Here is a 17892-nt window from a genome sequence, read left to right as displayed (position 1 = left end):
AAGGAACGACAACCACGCGCCTTCCCTACTCAGCAACATAAGAGAACCATATGTGCAAGTATTCGTTTTATCGAGCTTTCAAAGCGTTTAAGATTTGTTTACCCCATTGAGGGTGATTTGATATCTTGGTGTCTCTCAATCTCAAGGTTCCTGTCTCTGTGATTTTGCCATACTGTTGACCACTTTCTACCTCTTCTATCATTCTTCTTATCTCTCATTTTATTTCATTGTTTGTTGCTATTGTGTTGTATATACATTTTATTCCATGTAATTGTAGTCACCGGTAGACCTTTATTAAATACATTATATTCATTTGATTGACTCTGTCTGTTGCTCATATTACGAAGTCCCTTAAATGTTCGATCAAGCTACGAGCTTTACAAATTTGTCGATACTTAAATAGTATTTTTATAGAACAGGAAAGTTAATACTCATGGCCAGAGGAATAACTTCTCTTGAACGTCTATAATAACTTTCATGAGGTTTGATGAAGATCGGACGATCAGTTTAGCTGGACAAAGCAGATTATTCGATAATAAATTGACCCCATGAAAGGTTATCCTGACAATCGATCTATTTTAGACAATTGCCATATTACAGTTTTTCTCGATTGCTTAAACACTATAACCAGGCTTTTGAACTAAAATTTTTAAAACCATAATGCCATTTATCAAAAAGCACACCCATTTCACTAAACTATGAACACTATTCCCCTGTTTTGACACATTAGTCAGATTTGTTGAACTGTCACAGCATCATTTCTCATTGCCTACACCACGTGGTCATTTAGAAAGCACTAGCATTCAATATTGTTCACTCAAGTCAGCACAGCTTCAGCTCAGTTAGCACAAAATTACCCAGGTGAAAACACTAAGAGTCAAAATTGAACACACATCAGTCAGGTTATACAATCTTTTATAAAATATATTGTTTTGGAACAATGGATCCACAGAGAAATTACAGTTTTTCTCAATTGTTTACACACAAATTCTGGTACTTGAGACACAATGACCACAACATGTAACTCATGCACCAACCCTCTGAACCAATTCTGCTAAACTACAAGCACAATTCCTGCTTTACACTCAAATTGCAGTTCTAAAACACACTTTTTTCAAAACACTACACACAATTCTCTGCTTTTGGCACAATTTTCATGCAGAAAATCTCTTGTTTTCACAAGGAACACACTGCCATTCAGATATGCACACTGACTCGTCACATGGGCAAACACCTGTCACACAGTTTTACAATTAGCAATCAGAGCTTTAGCATAAAAGACCGACACAGAAGAGAGGATGCAGCATAGTTTCTTTTTGTTTGTTTTTTTACTGTAAAAGTACATTTTTCTGTTGTTTTGTATGTAGACCACTGTATGTGCAACTTTGTGTTGGTTGGGATGTACACTGTGTACATTGTTTTTGTGGTAAAAATAAAATATATTTGTTACCGTGTATTTGTGTGTTCTGAATACAAAAACAATATTCTCAAATATTTTACAACACACTTATGTATATACTATAGTCTGTAGTAAGTGTAACACTGAACAAAACAAAGGCCTAAGTCATTATGATGAATGGAGAAGAAGTGTTTTACATTGAGCACATCAGTGTTCAAATGGTTCTTATAAATGTCTATTCATATGATGGTTTGTGTGTGTCATTTGAAAACAAAATACCATTTTGAGAAATAATAACTTTGTTTTGAATGTAAAGTTTTATTTTGCAGGAGAATTGAGGGGTTTTGCCCATTGTGTGTGTGTTTTTTGATTTGTGTGTAGAGTTCTGAGAGTATGAGGCATGCTTTCAGAAAATGTGTGTAAACAATCGAGAAAAACTGTAAGCAATATGTCGAGGAGGGAGAGGAAGAGGAGGAAGAGGAGGAGGATGAGGAGGAGGAGGAAGAGGAGGAGGAGGAGGAATAGAAGGAGGAAGAGGAGGAGGAGGAGAAGAAGGAGGAGGAGGAGGAGGAGGAAGGGCAAGGGCAAGAAGACAAGCAGTCTCGGATGAAATTCAAGCCACTTTAGTTGCCCTTGCCCTTCCTCCTCCTCCTCCTCCTCCTCCTCCTTCTTCTCCTCCTCCTCCTCTTCCTCCTTCTATTCCTCCTCCTCCTCCTCTTCCTCCTCCTCCTCATCCTCCTCCTCTTCCTCCTCTTCCTCTCCCTCCTCGACATATTGCTTACAGTTTTTCTCGATTGTTTACACACATTTTCTGAAAGCATGCCTCTCTCAGAACTCTACACACAAATCAAAAAACACACACACAATGGGCAAAACCCCTCAATTCTCCTGCAAAATAAAACTTTACATTCAAAACAAAGTTATTATTTCTCAATGTGTTGCTGTCCTCTTTCCCTCAGGATGGCATCCCACTTGTAGTCTTTGGCGATTTCAACATTCACCTAGCGAAGCCGTATGCAACAGACTTCATCTCTCTCCTAGCCTCTTTCGATCTCAAACGGCTCATCACCACCGGTACTCACAAGTCAGGCAACCAACTGGACCTGGTTTACACACGCAACTGTATCACAGACAACATTTTGGTGAAACCTCTCCAAGTTTCAGATCATTTCCTCATTACTTTCAATCTACAACTCACTACCCATGCTCCACCAACCTCCCCACCATTTACTTTCAGACGAAACCTGCGCTCACTTTCTCCATCCCATCTTTCCTCTGCTGTGTCATCTTCTCTTCCCTCACCCTCACATTTCTCATCTCTGGATGTGAATACTGCAACGGATACTTTATGCTCCATCCTAACCTCTTCTTTAGACAATATCTGCCCTCTCTCCTCTAGGCCAGCACGCACCACTCCCTCTAACCCCTGGTTATCTGAGGTTCTTCGTGAACACCGGACCAAGCTCAGGGCAGCGGAGAGGAAATGGCGCAAATCAAAAGACACATCTGACCTCAGTAGGTATCAATCTCTGCTCTCTGCCTTCTCTGTTGATGTTCACGCCGCAAAATCTTCATATTTCCACAACAAGATCAACAGCGCCTCTAACACACGTTCACTGTTCAAGACATTCAATTCTCTCCTCTGTCCACCTCCACCACCACCCACCTCCTCTTTAACTGCTGATGATTTTGCTAACTTCTTCACTAACAAAACTACCACTATCAGCAGTCAGTTCTCAGCACAGGAACCAAGACTAACCTCTCCCACAGCCAATAACCTTCTCTCCTCCTTCACTCCACTAACCGAGGAAGAAGTATCTAAACTTCTCCTCTCCAGTCATCCTACCACCTGCCCTCTAGACCCCATCCCCTCACACCTTCTACAAGCCATCTCTCCCACACTTCTACCAGCTCTCACACACATTATCAACTCATCCCTCCACACTGGCATTTTCCCTACAGCATTTAAGCAGGCTCGGGTAACCCCTCTGCTTAAAAAATCAACATTAAACACATCACTTCTAGAGAACTGCAGACCTGTCTCTCTCCTACCATTCATTGCGAAAACACTTGAACGAGTTGCTTTTAACCAAGTATCATCCTTCCTGTCTCTGAACAACCAGCTGGATGTCAACCAATCTGGCTTCAAGAAAGGACATTCAACTGAGACTGCACTACTGTCAGTCACCGAAGCCCTGCGGATCGCAAAAGCTGCTTCCAAATCATCAGTTCTCATTCTACTGGACCTGTCTGCTGCCTTCGACACTGTGAATCATCAGATCCTCTTGTCCGCCCTCTCATCACTGGGCATCACTGGAACCTCCCTCAACTGGTTTGAGTCCTATCTCACAGGTAGGTCCTTCAAGGTCACATGGAGAGGTGAGGTATCCAAAGCACATCAACTGACCACAGGCGTTCCTCAGGGTTCAGTTCTCGGACCGCTCCTCTTCTCCATTTACACCACATCACTGGGACCTATCATACAGGCACATGGTTTCTCTTACCATTGCTATGCTGATGACACCCAGCTCTACCTCTCATTTCAACCAGATGATCCCACAGTAGCTGTACGGATCTCAAGCTGTCTGGCGGACATCTCGGCATGGATGAAGGAACATCACCTGCAGCTCAACCTGGCAAAGACTGAGCTTCTCGTCCTCCCTGCCAATCCGTCTCTACAGCACGACCTCACTATCCAGCTAGATTCATCCTCAATCACCCCATCAAGGTCGGTCAGAAATCTTGGAGTAATCTTTGATGATCAGCTGACCTTCACAGACCACATTACAAAGACAGCTCGATCATGCAGGTTTGCTATGCACAACATCAGGAAGATCAGGCCTTTCCTAACTGAGCATGCAACACAACTTCTCGTCCAGGCCCTGGTCATTTCTAGGCTTGATTACTGCAATGCTCTTCTGGCTGGACTTCCATCATGTGCAACTAAACCTTTACAAATGATCCAGAATGCTGCAGCTCGTCTGGTCTTCAACGAGCCCAAAAGGGCCCACGTCACTCCTCTGTTCATCTCTCTGCACTGGCTACCACTCGCTGCTCGCATCAAGTTCAAGGCTTTGACGCTTGCTTACAGATTGACCACAGGTTCAGCTCCCTCCTACTTCCACTCACTACTACAAGTCTACATCCCTACCAGAAGCCTACGATCGGTCAATGAGCGACGGCTCGTGGTACCATCACAGCGGGGCACAAAATCACTCTCCAGAACATTCTCATTCACGGTTCCATGCTGGTGGAATGATCTCCCCACCCTCATCCGGAATGCAGAATCCCTGACAACATTCAAAAGACAACTGAAAACTCATCTCTTCCGGGAGCACTTACAGTTTTTCTCGATTGCTTAAACACTATAACCAGGCTTTTGAACTAAAATTTCAAAACCATAATGCCATTTATCAAAAAGCACACCCATTTCACTGAACTATGAACACTATTACCCTGTTTTGACACATTAGTCAGATTTGTTGAACTGTCACAGCAAAACTCTACACACAAATCCCTTCATTTCTCATTGCCTACACCACGTGGTCATTTAGAAAGCACTAGCATTCAAAATTGTTCACTCAAGTCAGCACAGCTTCAGCTCAGTTAGCACACAATTACCCAGGTGAAAACACTAAGAGTCAAAATTGAACACACATCAGTCAGATCCTTCAATAGATAGATAAAAGGTTATACAATCAGTTTACTGAGTTTTGGAACAATGGATCCACAGAGAAATTAAGCAATATGTCGAGGAGGGAGAGGAAGAGGAGGAGGATGAGGAGGAGGAAGAGGAGGAGGAGGAAGATGAGGAGGATGAGGAGGAGGAAAAGGAAGAGGAGGAGGAGGAGGGAGAGGAAGAGGAGGAGGGAGAGGAAGAGGAGGAGGAAGAGGAACAGGAGGAGGAAGAGGAATAGGAGGAGGAAGAGGAGGAGGAGGAGGGGGAGGAGAAGAAGGAGGAGGAGGAAGAGGCGGAGGAAAAGGAGGAGGAAGAGGAGGAGGAAGAGGAACAGGAGGAGGAAGAGGAATAGGAGGAGGAAGAGGAGGAGAAGAAGGAGGAGGAGGAAGAGGCGGAGGAGGAGGAGGAGGAAGGGCAAGGGCAAGAAGACAAGCAGTCTTGGATGAAATTCAAGCCACTTTAGTTGGCCATGTCCTTGTCCATGGTATGACTGTGAGGGAGGCTGGGCAACGAGTACAGCCAAATTTGAGTCGCTTCACCGTCGCCTCCATCATCAGAACCTTCAGGAAGGTGTGGTGGCAAACAAATTTATATCACTGAATAAGAGACAAACATTTCCAATTGTCTTTGATGAGGTTTATGTTCTTGCAAGAAAAGGCCAGCAGTCGTACAGTCACACAGAGTGGCTGCAGAGTGTGACAGTGAAGGGAGGGCATCCTTTCTCCTTTATAGTCTTGACTCCCAGAATGTTATCTTTCTAGGCCAATGATGGTATTTCAACCATATGTGGAACATTCTTAGACTTGTTCATCATATTGTATCCTTGAGTGGAGGCATACCAACACTCTTTACCATTCCAATACAATTCCAGATTTGAATAAGGTTTGTGTGTGCTCTTTTACTGTCATATGATGCTCACACACATCTTACGTACGAGTAGGAGAGAGGGGAAAAAAAAGATGGGGGGGAGGGAGGGAGGGCGGGGGACCACAAGCAACATGAATTACCAGTTTTGGAAATGTTGTTTTGAATTTATAGCACCAGTGTGTAAGACTATGTTGTAGTGTGTGTATTTCTGAGGGCTTGTGTGTCCTGTCTGAGGGCAAAGTTTGGTTTTTCAGCAAGAGTGAATGGTTTTGAGTGTAGAGCTTCATTTTGACCTGAAAATAGGATGTTTGGGGAATTGGGTGAGACGTTATGGATTTGTGTTTACTGTTTTGAGAATACGAGGCATAGGTTCAAGAAATGTGTTTAAGCAATCGAGAAAAACTGTAACATAAAAAAAAAAAAAAAAAAAAAAAAAAATCCTTTCCTCTAAATCCTCGCTTGCCTGGCTTATGCTACTCCGAGCTATGTCTGAACTTTGTATTTTGAGCACTTCTTGCGTTGCTTTTGCCTCTTCACGATGACTCGCTTGGTTTAGTCCTCAGTTGTAAGTCGCTTTGGATAAAAGCGTCTGCTAAATGACTAAATGTAAATGTAGTTGGCCATGTCCTTGTCCATGGTATGACTATAAGGGAGGCTGGGCAACGAGTACAGCCAAATTTGAGTCGCTTCACCGTCGCCTCCATCATCAGAACCTTTAGGGAGGTGTGGTGGCAAACAAATTTCTATCACTGAATAAGAGAAAAACTTTCCAATTGTCTTTGATGAGGTTTATGTTCTTGCAAGAAAAGGCCAGCAGTCGTACAGTCACACAGAGTGGCTGCAGAGTGTGACAGTGAAGGGAGGGCATCCTTTCTCCTTTATAGTCTTGACTCCCAGAATGTTATCTTTCTAGGCCAATGATGGTATTTCAACCATACGTGGAATATTCTTAAGACTTGTTCATCATATTGTATCCTTGAATGGAGGCATGTACCAACACTCTTTACCATTCCAATACAATTCCATATTTGAATAAGGTTTGTGTGTGCTCTTTTACTGCCATATGATGCTCACACACATCTTACGTAAGAGTAGGAGAGAGGAAAAAAAAAAAGATGGGGGGAGGGAGGGCAGGGGACCACAAGCAACATGAATTACCAGTTTTGGAAATGTTGTTTTGAATTTATTGCACTAGTGTGTATGTTGTAGTGTGTGTATTTTTGAGGGCTTGTGTGTCCTGTCTGAGGGCAAAGTTTGGTTTTTCAGCAAGAGTGAATGGTTTTGAGTGTAGAGCTTCATTTTGACCTGAAAATAGGATGTTTGGGGAATTGGGTGAGACGTTATGGATTTGTATTTACTGTTTTGAGAATACGAGGCATAGTTTCAAGAAATGTGTTTAAGCAATCGAGAAAAACTGTAATGTTTAATTATAATTCGTTGTGATTGATTATTGATAGAACAATTGATCTAATTTTTCCTACCTGTATGGAGAACTGACTATAATTCGTTGTATTCAGTTGTCCATACAGACCATTGGTAACTTATTCCCTTTACGGGGTAATTTTAATCTATGTATGCGATTACTGGACATATGCATGACCAGTTATTAAAATTATGTTCCCTTTATTTGAGCTAAGAATCGCTACAAGGATTGGGAGGCTAATCTACTTTGCCCTGTTAGAGCTTTGAAGGTCTATTTGGAGCGCTCTGCGTCCTATAGACAACCAGAACAGCTCTTTGTCTGCTTCGGTGGCCGATCCAAAGGATCTCCAGTCACGAAGCAGAGGTTGTCCAGATGGATAGTGGATGTCATCTCTTTGGAATATGCCTCGGTGGGTCAGGTTTGCCCTATAGGCACTAGGGCCCATTCGACCAGAGGCATGGCCTCGTCATTGGCGTGGTCCTCTGGGTTTCCTATTCAGGACATTTGTGCGGCTGCCGATTGGTCCTCGCCCTCCACGTTTGTGAGGTTTTATAATATTGAGGTCCCTTCCCTGCAGGCGAAGGTCCTTTCTGTATGATTAGACTCGACGAGATCCAGTCTCATCTATGTGTCAGGTCACTGTTCATAAGCACACTATCCCTTACTATGAACCAGCTTCTGGCTGTTTTGGTCCCTATATATAATCAGACCCGACGGTGTCCGGTGTATTGGTATATTATTTTGGGGTATGAGCTTAGTGACATCACTATATACACTCACCGGCCACTTTATTAGGTACCCCATGCTAGTAACGGGTTGGACCCCCTTTGCCTTCAGAACTGCCTCAATTCTTCGTGGCATAGATTCAACAAGGTGCTGGAAGCATTCCTCAGGGAGTTTGGTCCATATTGACATGATGGCATCACACAGTTGCCGCAGATTTGTCGGCTGCACATCCATGATGCGAATCTCCCGTTCCACCACATCCCAAAGATGCTCTATTGGGTTGAGATCTGGTGACTGTGGAGGCCATTTTAGTACAGTGAACTCATTGTCATGTTCAAGAAACCAATTTGAAATGATTAGAGCTTTGTGACATGGTGGAAGTAGCCATCAGAGGATGGGTACATGGTGGCCATAAAGGGATGGACATGGTCAGAAACAATGCTCAGGTAGGCCGTGGCATTTAAACGATGCCCAATTGGCACTAAGGGGCCTAAAGTGTGCCAGGAAAACATCCCCCACACCATTACACCACCACCACCAGCCTGCACAGTGGTAACAAGGCCTGATGGTTCCATGTTCTCATTCTGTTTACGCCAAATTCTGACTCTAACATCTGAATGTCTCAACAGAAATCGAGACTCATCAGACCAGGCAACATTTTTCCAGTCTTCAACTGTTCAATTTTGGTGAGCTCTTGCAAATTGTAGCCTCTTTTTCCTATTTGTAGTGGAGATGAGTGGTACCCGGTGGAGTCTTCTGCTGTTGTAGCCCATCCGCCTCAAGGTTGTGCGTGTTGTGGCTTCACAAATGCTTTGCTGCATACCTCGGTTGTAACGAGTGGTTATTTCAGTCACTGTTGCCCTTCTATCAGCTCGAACCAGTCTGGCCATTCTCCTCTGACCTCTGGCATCAACAAGGCATTTCCGCCCACAGAACTGCCGCTCACTGGATGTTTTTTCTTTTTCGGACCATTCTCTGTAAACCCTAGAGATGGTTGTGCGTGAAAATCCCAGTAGATTAGCAGTTTCTGAAATACTCAGACCAGCCCTTCTGGCACCAACAATCATGCCACGTTCAAAGTCACTCAAATCAACTTTCTTCCCCATACTGATGCTCGGTTTGAACTGCAGGAGATTGTCTTGACCATGTCTACATGCCTAAATGCACTGAGTTGCCGCCATGTGATTGGCTGCTTAGAAATTAAGTGTTAACGAGCAGTTGGACAGGTGTACCTAATAAAGTGGCCGGTGAGTGTATATGATTCAGACCCGACGGTGTCCGGTCTTATCAGTTTATATATGTATATGAATTCTGGCTTGTTTCTGTGAGCCCAGGGGTCCTGGGCTTCAGTTGCAGCCAGTTACCTATGATGCAGCGTTTTACATTGCGTCCCCACTGCGTATAGCTACGCAATACGAAGTGACCGTTCTCGAAAGGAGACGTACTCGGTTACTAACGTACCCTCGGTTCCCTGAGAGTAGGGAACGAGTATTGCGTAGCCTGCCGCACTATAGTGACATGGCAAGTTGTCGCTTCAGTCGATTTAAACCTGCTATAATGGCGAATTCGGGCTCCTTTTATAGGTGCAGCCACGCCCAATTCGGCGGTCTCTGACGTGTGTTGGTGCGCTGATAGCTGATTGGCCTTCGCCTTCGCTATTGGATGTGCAGTTGCTGCAGCACAGCCAATGAGTGAGCCAGTCACTCACTGTACTCGCTGTGCAGTTGCAATGCGTTTTACATATTAGCTTCAATAAATCTGAGGAAAGGAGTTTCCCCACTGAGTATAGCTAGGCAATACTCGTTCCCTACTCTCAGGGAACCGAGATTACTTAGTAACCGAGTACCCTTTACACATTATGTTATGCACTTTTTTTTGTTTTTGAGCAGTCAAAGGAATTTAATAAAATCCATTGACATCAATATAATTCTCAGATAGGATGTTCTTACTTGTTCTTCCAAATTTGCACATGCACATAACTTATACATTTCAAAAAGAATTTCTCATAAATATTGAAAAACAAAACGTTTTCATCCAACACTGTTTTTTTTTTGTAGTTTATTTAAAATTTGACATTTCAGGTTTGTCATAACGTGTCCCGTAGAGATCAAGGGGAGGTGGTAGATAGGCTCAGGACTCAGATATCATCCCACAGAGGATTTTTATTAAAGGCCAGTGGAGTAGTAGGGGTGTACAAACTCTTAGTGAAGTGTCACAGAAACAATTCCAAAATTAAACCAAAAAAAATATATATTTACAAAAATAAACATACACTGGACTCAGTGCAAACTTTGATATAACAATAACCAAAGAAAAACAAATTGCTACAGGCAGCAAAAATCTTCATGATACGTTCAGCAATATAACCCCATCCTTTCCTCCCAAGGTTCAGTTTAGACTTTTTTTTATAGCCTAGAACAGGCTCATTACACTCAAGACCATACCAACTACAGGGGTATCAATACAAAACCTTTGTAGCTTAAATATATGACCATTATCCAATTAACTTTCAAAAATCTAAAAAATCAATAAAATAAACTCATTCAGCAACTTAAACTAAATGCAAACACCATAAGACATTTCTCCATGCCTACATTACCAAGGGTTAAGTTCCCTATTAGTAAAAATGGTTTAACCCGACCCAAGAAAAAGGAAAGCTGTGGACCCGCCCCCTCCTTTGAGGAGTCACAGGAACAGGAAATGGTGAGTAGACAGCATGTGGGGTAACTGTTTGCAATGTAGAAATAAATACAAATTTGAAATAATAAATAACAAAAATGCATAACTAAAAACTTGTCTGTGTGGTTAATGAGAAAATCAAAGAGAAACTATAGCAGACATAACATGTTGTGAAGACCACTGATATGTGCACCTATCTGCAATCCACTCCAACAGCATATCCTAAACTTATTATAAATGAGTATTATAGAATAATGAACCTAAGGGACTGCACCATAGTCAAGAGAAACACAAAACCCTAAATAACAAATGAAAAAGAAACATAAGCCCACAATTTGTAATGACTATGGCAGTGATGACGCCATCTTAGCACCCGTCATCACAATGTTATTTCTTTAAAAAAAAAAGAAAAACAGGGGAAATGTAGTAATAAAATGGTTATAACACAGTAAGTTACAAAATGTTGACACTTTTGTGCATTTACCAGTTATTAAAGTTATTAATCAGATACAATATGGTTTTAGTTAATGTAGATAGTTTTAGTTAACAGATGTGTAAACGTGCCATACATGGTTATGACGAAATCGATATAAAGTCTCTGAGCTGGCTCTGAATCAAGTATGAAAAATCTGAGATATACATTAACCCCCAGTTACACAGACAAGGCTTAAGTCTAGTCCCAGACTAAAATGCATGTTTGAGCTATTTTAACAGAAATCAACTTGCACTGACATATCTTTTGTCTCAAGATGCACACCAGTAATGTTTTTTTCTATGGCATGTTTATTAAAGCTACTTAAATGTCCTAATTGAACTAAGAACTAATCCTGGCTTAATCTAAGACCTGTCTGTGAAACCAGGGGCCTATACCAATAAGCCGGTTTAGATGGCTAGCCAGGTAAGTTTAAGATTAGTTTGCCGCAACCCTGGGTTTTAGGTACTATGAAAGTAGCTCTGCTTTAATCGGTGTTCGTCGCCATGGTATCTTACGCTGCACTGCTAACCTGCTCCGGGGCAGGTTATGTTCTGGATTTGAGATCTCAGACTGAAGTTTGACCAATCAGCTGTGAGCAAAGAAGAACAAAGAGCAAAGAAGTGATGCAGAGGACCCTGGGAAAAACACAGTTTGTCGAACACAGTTTCCCTGGACATTTATCGACCATGTCCATAAAAGAGGGCTTCTATAAAATTGCCAGTAAGATATATTGATAGGGGGATATGAACAAATTCAACCTTTCACATTCAGTTGTTTTTTTTCCCTTCAAAAAGCAATTTCACTTAGAGCACTTAAATGTATTATACAATAGTCTACAGTAGCTACATGTTAAGAATGGTTTTAAATATGTAGCCTTTTTTTTTTTTTTATTCCTATGATAGGATTCCCTAGAGTCATTGGAGCAATAGACTGCACACGTTGCAATCTCCACAGTTCTAGGAGAACATGAGGCGGATTATGTGAACAGAAAGTCCTTTCACAGCCTTAATGTTCAGGTAGGGGTGTGAGATGATTTTTATTTGCAATTTAGATCAATCTTTAAATGATTAGTAACTAACAGATAGGACAATGGTTTACTGTACATTTCATCTGTAGATGACTTGTGATCATGCATGATCACAAGCTTGGATTCCAAATGGCCTGTCTCAGTGCATGACTCACACATTTTCCGTGAGTCTGTGTTGTGTCTGCGCTTTGAGGAAGGAAAGTTAAATTTGGTACAGTACAAAACACTTTAAAGTGTTAATTTTAATTGTGACATAGCACAACTTACACAGTTTTCCATTTTCTTTGGCAGGGCTTTTTGATGGCCTGTTGGTAGGAGACAGGTGTTATGCATGCCAGAGGTTTTTGCTAACCCCCTACCCTGACCCTCAGACAGGGCCACAAAACCGCTTTGATGTGGCCCTCAGTAAAACCAGGGTCAAGATCGAGATGACTTTTGGCATCCTAAAGGCACGTTTCAACTGCCTTAGCTTAAGAGTGTCACCAGAGCGGGCATCATAGATAGTGGCTGCATGTGCCATTCTGTGCCACCAGCTTCTCCCCGATGAAATTTACCCCATCACACTTGCCCATCCAGCTGGCGCAGCTGTCAGAGATGCAATCACAACACAATATTTTACTTAATAAAAGCACATTAACACTGCGGATAAAACATTTCATAATGTGATTCCTGTATCACGTGTGTGTGTGTATATATATATATATATACACACAAATGTTTTATATATTAACATGAATACACATTTTCATTTTAATACATTTTAATATGATTAGGCCTATATACATAATTTTACATTAATGGCCTATAGAATGTATTTCTTTAACTTCAGCAATCTTCCTCCAAGATTGTTCTCTTGCTTTGGCAGCAGAGACAGTGTTACTGCATGCTTGAAAGACATTTCTATAATCTTCGTATTTCTGAAGAATAATCTCTTGCTCCTCCGCAGAAAAATATATAGCTCTCGGTCTATCCATATCGAACGCGATTGGTTGTTCGGTGCCGACTTCACTCTTGTATGTGGACGCGCCCGTGGAGTAATCATAGTTTAAGGATCAAAGCCTGAGTTGACAGAGAAAGTTGATGAGTCATGGTACCAATAAAGCCTGATTGCATCAGTTTGGTTTTGTCAACTCTAAACCAATCCTGCAACCCTGAGTTTGTTCAACTACCATCATGGTACAGGCCCCAGGCTTATGACTCTGACCTGTTTTTAAAAGTCAAGTCAAGTCAAATGTATTTATAGAGCGCTTTTTACAATACAGATTGTATCAAAGCTCCTTCACAGTATCAATCAAAACAACTTAACAGTGTTTGTTTATTACTGGAAAAGACATCCAAGTTTGGTAGAGCTGATCAGTGGTATGATGGGTCATTTAATTTGAATATCCCCAACTGAGCAAGCCAAAGGCAACAGTGGCAAAGGAACCGAAAAACTCCATCAAGTGACCCGATGGTGTCCTAAAACTCCATCAGATGACCCAATGGAGAAAAAAAAACCTTGGGAGAACCCAGGCTCAGTCGGGGCCAGTTCTCCTCTGGCGTTTATGAAGTAGAGGCCGAATTTACAGTAACTGTAAGATAAAAAATGTATATGAATGCCTGGCTAAATAGATGCGTCTTTAGTCGCTAGTTTTAAACTGGGAGAACGAGTCTGAGCAACGAACAATATCAGGAAGGCTATTCCAGAGCTTCGGAGCTAAATGTGAAAATGTTCTCCCTCCTTTGGTGGATCTGGATATCCTAGGAATGACCAGAAGCCTCGAATTTAGTGATCTAAAGAGCGCGATGGATTATAGGGCGATAGAAGATCCGTTAAATAGACTGGAGCTAAACCATTTAGAGCTTTATAAGTCAAAAGCAATACCTTATAATTAATACGGAACTTTATAGGTAACCAATGAAGTGATGATAGAATCGGTGTTATATGATCATATTTTCTTGATCTAGTAAGAACTCTAGCGGCTGCATTTTGGACTAACTGTAGCTTGTTTATTGAAGATGCAGGACAACCAGCTAATAAAGCATTACAGTAATCTAGTCTCGAGGTCATGAATGCATGAACTAACTTTTCTGCATCAGAGACTGATAGCATATTACGTAGCTTAGCAATGTTTCTAAGGTGGAAAAAGGCTGTTTTTGTAACATATGAAATATGCTTTTCAAAAGACAGGTTGCAGTCTAATGTAACACCCAGGTCTTTTACTGTAGGGGAGAAAGTAACAGGGCATCCTAATATGTTAAAGTCGTGCTGTGAAAGGTTTTGTGGACGGTTTTTAGAACCGATAAGTATTACCTCTGTCTTGTCTGGATTTAATAAAAGAAAATTACGCGTCATCCAATCTTTTATATCTTTAACACAATCTGTCAATTTGGATAATTTAGCGTATTCATCTGGCCGTGATGAAATATATATTTGAGTGTCATCGGCATAACAATGGAAACTAATTCCATGTTTCCTTAGAATATTACCAAGTGGCAGCATATATATTGAGAATAATAAAGGGCCTAACACAGATCCCTGCGGCACTCCATAGTTTGCCGAAGTTATGATCGATTTTTCTCCATTTAAGTAGACGAAATGGTAGCGGTCAGATAAGTATGACCTGAACCAGCTTAATGCTTGTCCTTGAACACCAGTGTAATTTTGTAGTCGATCTAAGAGTATTGAGTGATCTATAGTATCGAACGCAGCACTAAGATCAAGTAAAACTAGTACTGAGATACAGCCTTGGTCCGAAGCTAAAAGTAAATCATTTGTGATTCTCACAAGCGCAGTTTCAGTGCTATGATGTGGCCTGAATCCAGACTGAAACTTTTCATAGATGTCGTTTTCTTGCAAGAAAGAGCCGAGTTGAGCGGACACAACTTTTTCTAATATTTTTGACATGAATGGAAGATTTGAGATGGGTCTGTAATTTGCTAGGTTATTTGGATATAATTGTGGTTTCTTAATAAGAGGTTTTATAACTGCCAGCTTGAACGTTCTTGGAACATGACCTAAAGATAAAGATGAGTTAATAATATTGAGAAGAGGCTCTTCCACTATAGGTAACACTTCTTTCAATAGTTTAGTTGGTACAGGATCTAATAAACATGTTGTTGTTTTAGATGAAGTGATAAGTTTATTTAACTCTTTTTGTTCTATGGTTGTAAAGCATTGTAATTGTTCTTGCGGGGTGATAATTGCGGCTGAATTATAAGGCGCGAGCAAAGATTGAGCGTTTACGATTGTGATTCTGATGCTTTCAATTTTCTCAGTGAAGAAGTTCATGAAATCATTACTACTAAACTGTAACAAGGTATTTTGTTCAGACGACGTCTGTTTATTTGTTAGTCTAGCCACGGTATTAAATAAAAACCTTGGATTATTTCGGTTGTTTTCTATTAGTTTGCTGAGGTGCTCAGCCCTGGCTGTTTTAAGGGCCTTTTTATAACGTGACATACTATCTTTCCACGCGATTCTAAAGACCTCTAAATTAGTTTTTTTCCATTTACGCTCTAAATTACGGGTTTCTCTCTTTAAAACATACGTAGTATTATTGTACCATGGTGCTACTTTTTTCTCTGACCTTTTTTAACCTGTTAAGCTGCAACCCCATTTTTTAAAAATCCCCAGATATGGCATACCCAAACTAAAACAGATACAGTTCATGAACCCTTTGTACTAAAAGAACAAGTAAGATCTCATTTGAAAGCTGACACCTGGAAGTTTATTGTAAATGTAGAATTAATTATTGTCATAATGAAAAAAAAATAGTTATAAATAGCTACAAAGTTTTGTAAAGTTATTATCCATTTATTTTTATGAAACATCTTCATGAAAATAAAATTTAAGTTGGCATTGTAGCAATCTAGAAATGCACTGCAGCTAAAGCCACATGTCTGAACATGTTATATTTAAAATCTGAAGATGATAAGTCTAAAACTCTGTATTTAGTTCAATGTTTTTCAAGATCATGTCATATGACTTTATTTTGATTAGACTCTAAAATGCAAGCAGATTATTCTCATCTTATGAGCATCTATTCAGTCTATTGCCTCTATTGTTTTGTGGTGCAAAACGAGCCCCATTCAGTGTCAGTCTCCCCTGCACACATTCACACCTCTTCAGCCTGGTTATGGCTCTAAATATGCTTTTCTTTTGTCTGCATTATAATCACTAACGACTAGCAATTCACACCGTTTCAATCCCTCATTTCTTTTATAAAAGTTCTCACTTCACAGTGAAACTGTATCAAATGCCCTTTTTGAAAAAAGAAACATTTCAGTAAGCATTCTTATTTAGAAAAAATCATAAAAAATTACACCGAAGTTAGGTAGCAGGTGCACAGAGCTAGCTAGCATGTTAGCTTAGCACACCATCAATACACGACAATTTATGAGATTAAAATCATGTTTGTGCTCCAAACTTACTTTATAGCGCAAGTCGAGTGTTTTAAATAACTTTCTCTGATCTGATTTGGCTTCAGATAAAAAAATCAGATAGAAAATATATTATTTTATTGTATTCTGCACAATGTGAAAGATCTATATCGATTAGCATTACATTATACATATAATCTATTATTATGAAAATACCTGACATGGCTCGAAGAACACAGGTATATCAAATATCATTGCAATCATGTTTATTGTCTTCAAAATATCTTTATCTGCACTTTACAGCGATCTCTGATAGCTTTGTTGTGTCAGGACTTCCTGAATGTCACATGATTATGGCTCTTCTTCATGTGATCCATATATGGACTGCAAACCAGTGTTGCCAGATTGGGACGGTGATTTCCAGCCCAAAAGCTCACCAAAACCCGCCCACTACAAGAAAAAACCGCCCAAAATTTTACTACCAAAATAATGTGATATAATTGTATTGCCATGTCATTTAAGGTTGATAAGCACAATTTGTATCTCCTTAAAACAAAATAACGATGATAAAATAAAATAAAAAATAAATACATTTTCCAGCAAAACAGGGCAATAATTAAGGAGAATTAGCCAATATGACTAAAATGTCCAGGTGGACACTGTCAAAACGGCAATCAAGAAATGAACCGATGACTTTAACCCTCGGAAGTACACATTGCAGAACATAACGCAGAATTTAGCAGTCAAAACGGATTCATCGTTGATTCAAACCTTTTTCAGCAGCTGTCAGGGACGAGTAGAGTGCAGTCTGGATGGTGTAAAGTTGCAGATGTTTGGTTAGGCTAGTGTGCACATATGACATGGACAGGAATCGTCCCATATTTGATTTCAATTCAAGTCATTCAACTGTGCTCTCCTCTCAGTTATATTCACCATAGAGTGATCTCCTTCCACGTGTGCGTTTTTTAGAGTTGCTCACTACTGTACACTCTTTTGTATAGTAGGCTATGTCACTTTGCCTTAGCGATCACTTGAATATACAGCTACAACTTCTCGCGCTCAATCGCGTCTGCCTGCGGATCGCTGATTGGCTAAAAGTGCGTGCTCGTCGGTGATGTCAATACCAACGCCAGCTGACTCTGCATGAGAGTGTGTGTACAGTAATGTCATGATGACTGATTTTATGGACTACATGCACTTTAGTTTCGTTTTTTTAACCAATTAGACTTTAAAATGTAGATGTTTGAAAACCGCC

This window comes from Rhinichthys klamathensis, unplaced genomic scaffold (genome assembly GCF_029890125.1).
Source record: "Rhinichthys klamathensis goyatoka isolate OS25496 unplaced genomic scaffold, OSU_Roscu_1.1 h1tg000191l_1, whole genome shotgun sequence".
Lineage (NCBI taxonomy): Eukaryota > Metazoa > Chordata > Actinopteri > Cypriniformes > Leuciscidae > Rhinichthys > Rhinichthys klamathensis.
This window is presented reverse-complemented; position numbering follows the sequence as displayed.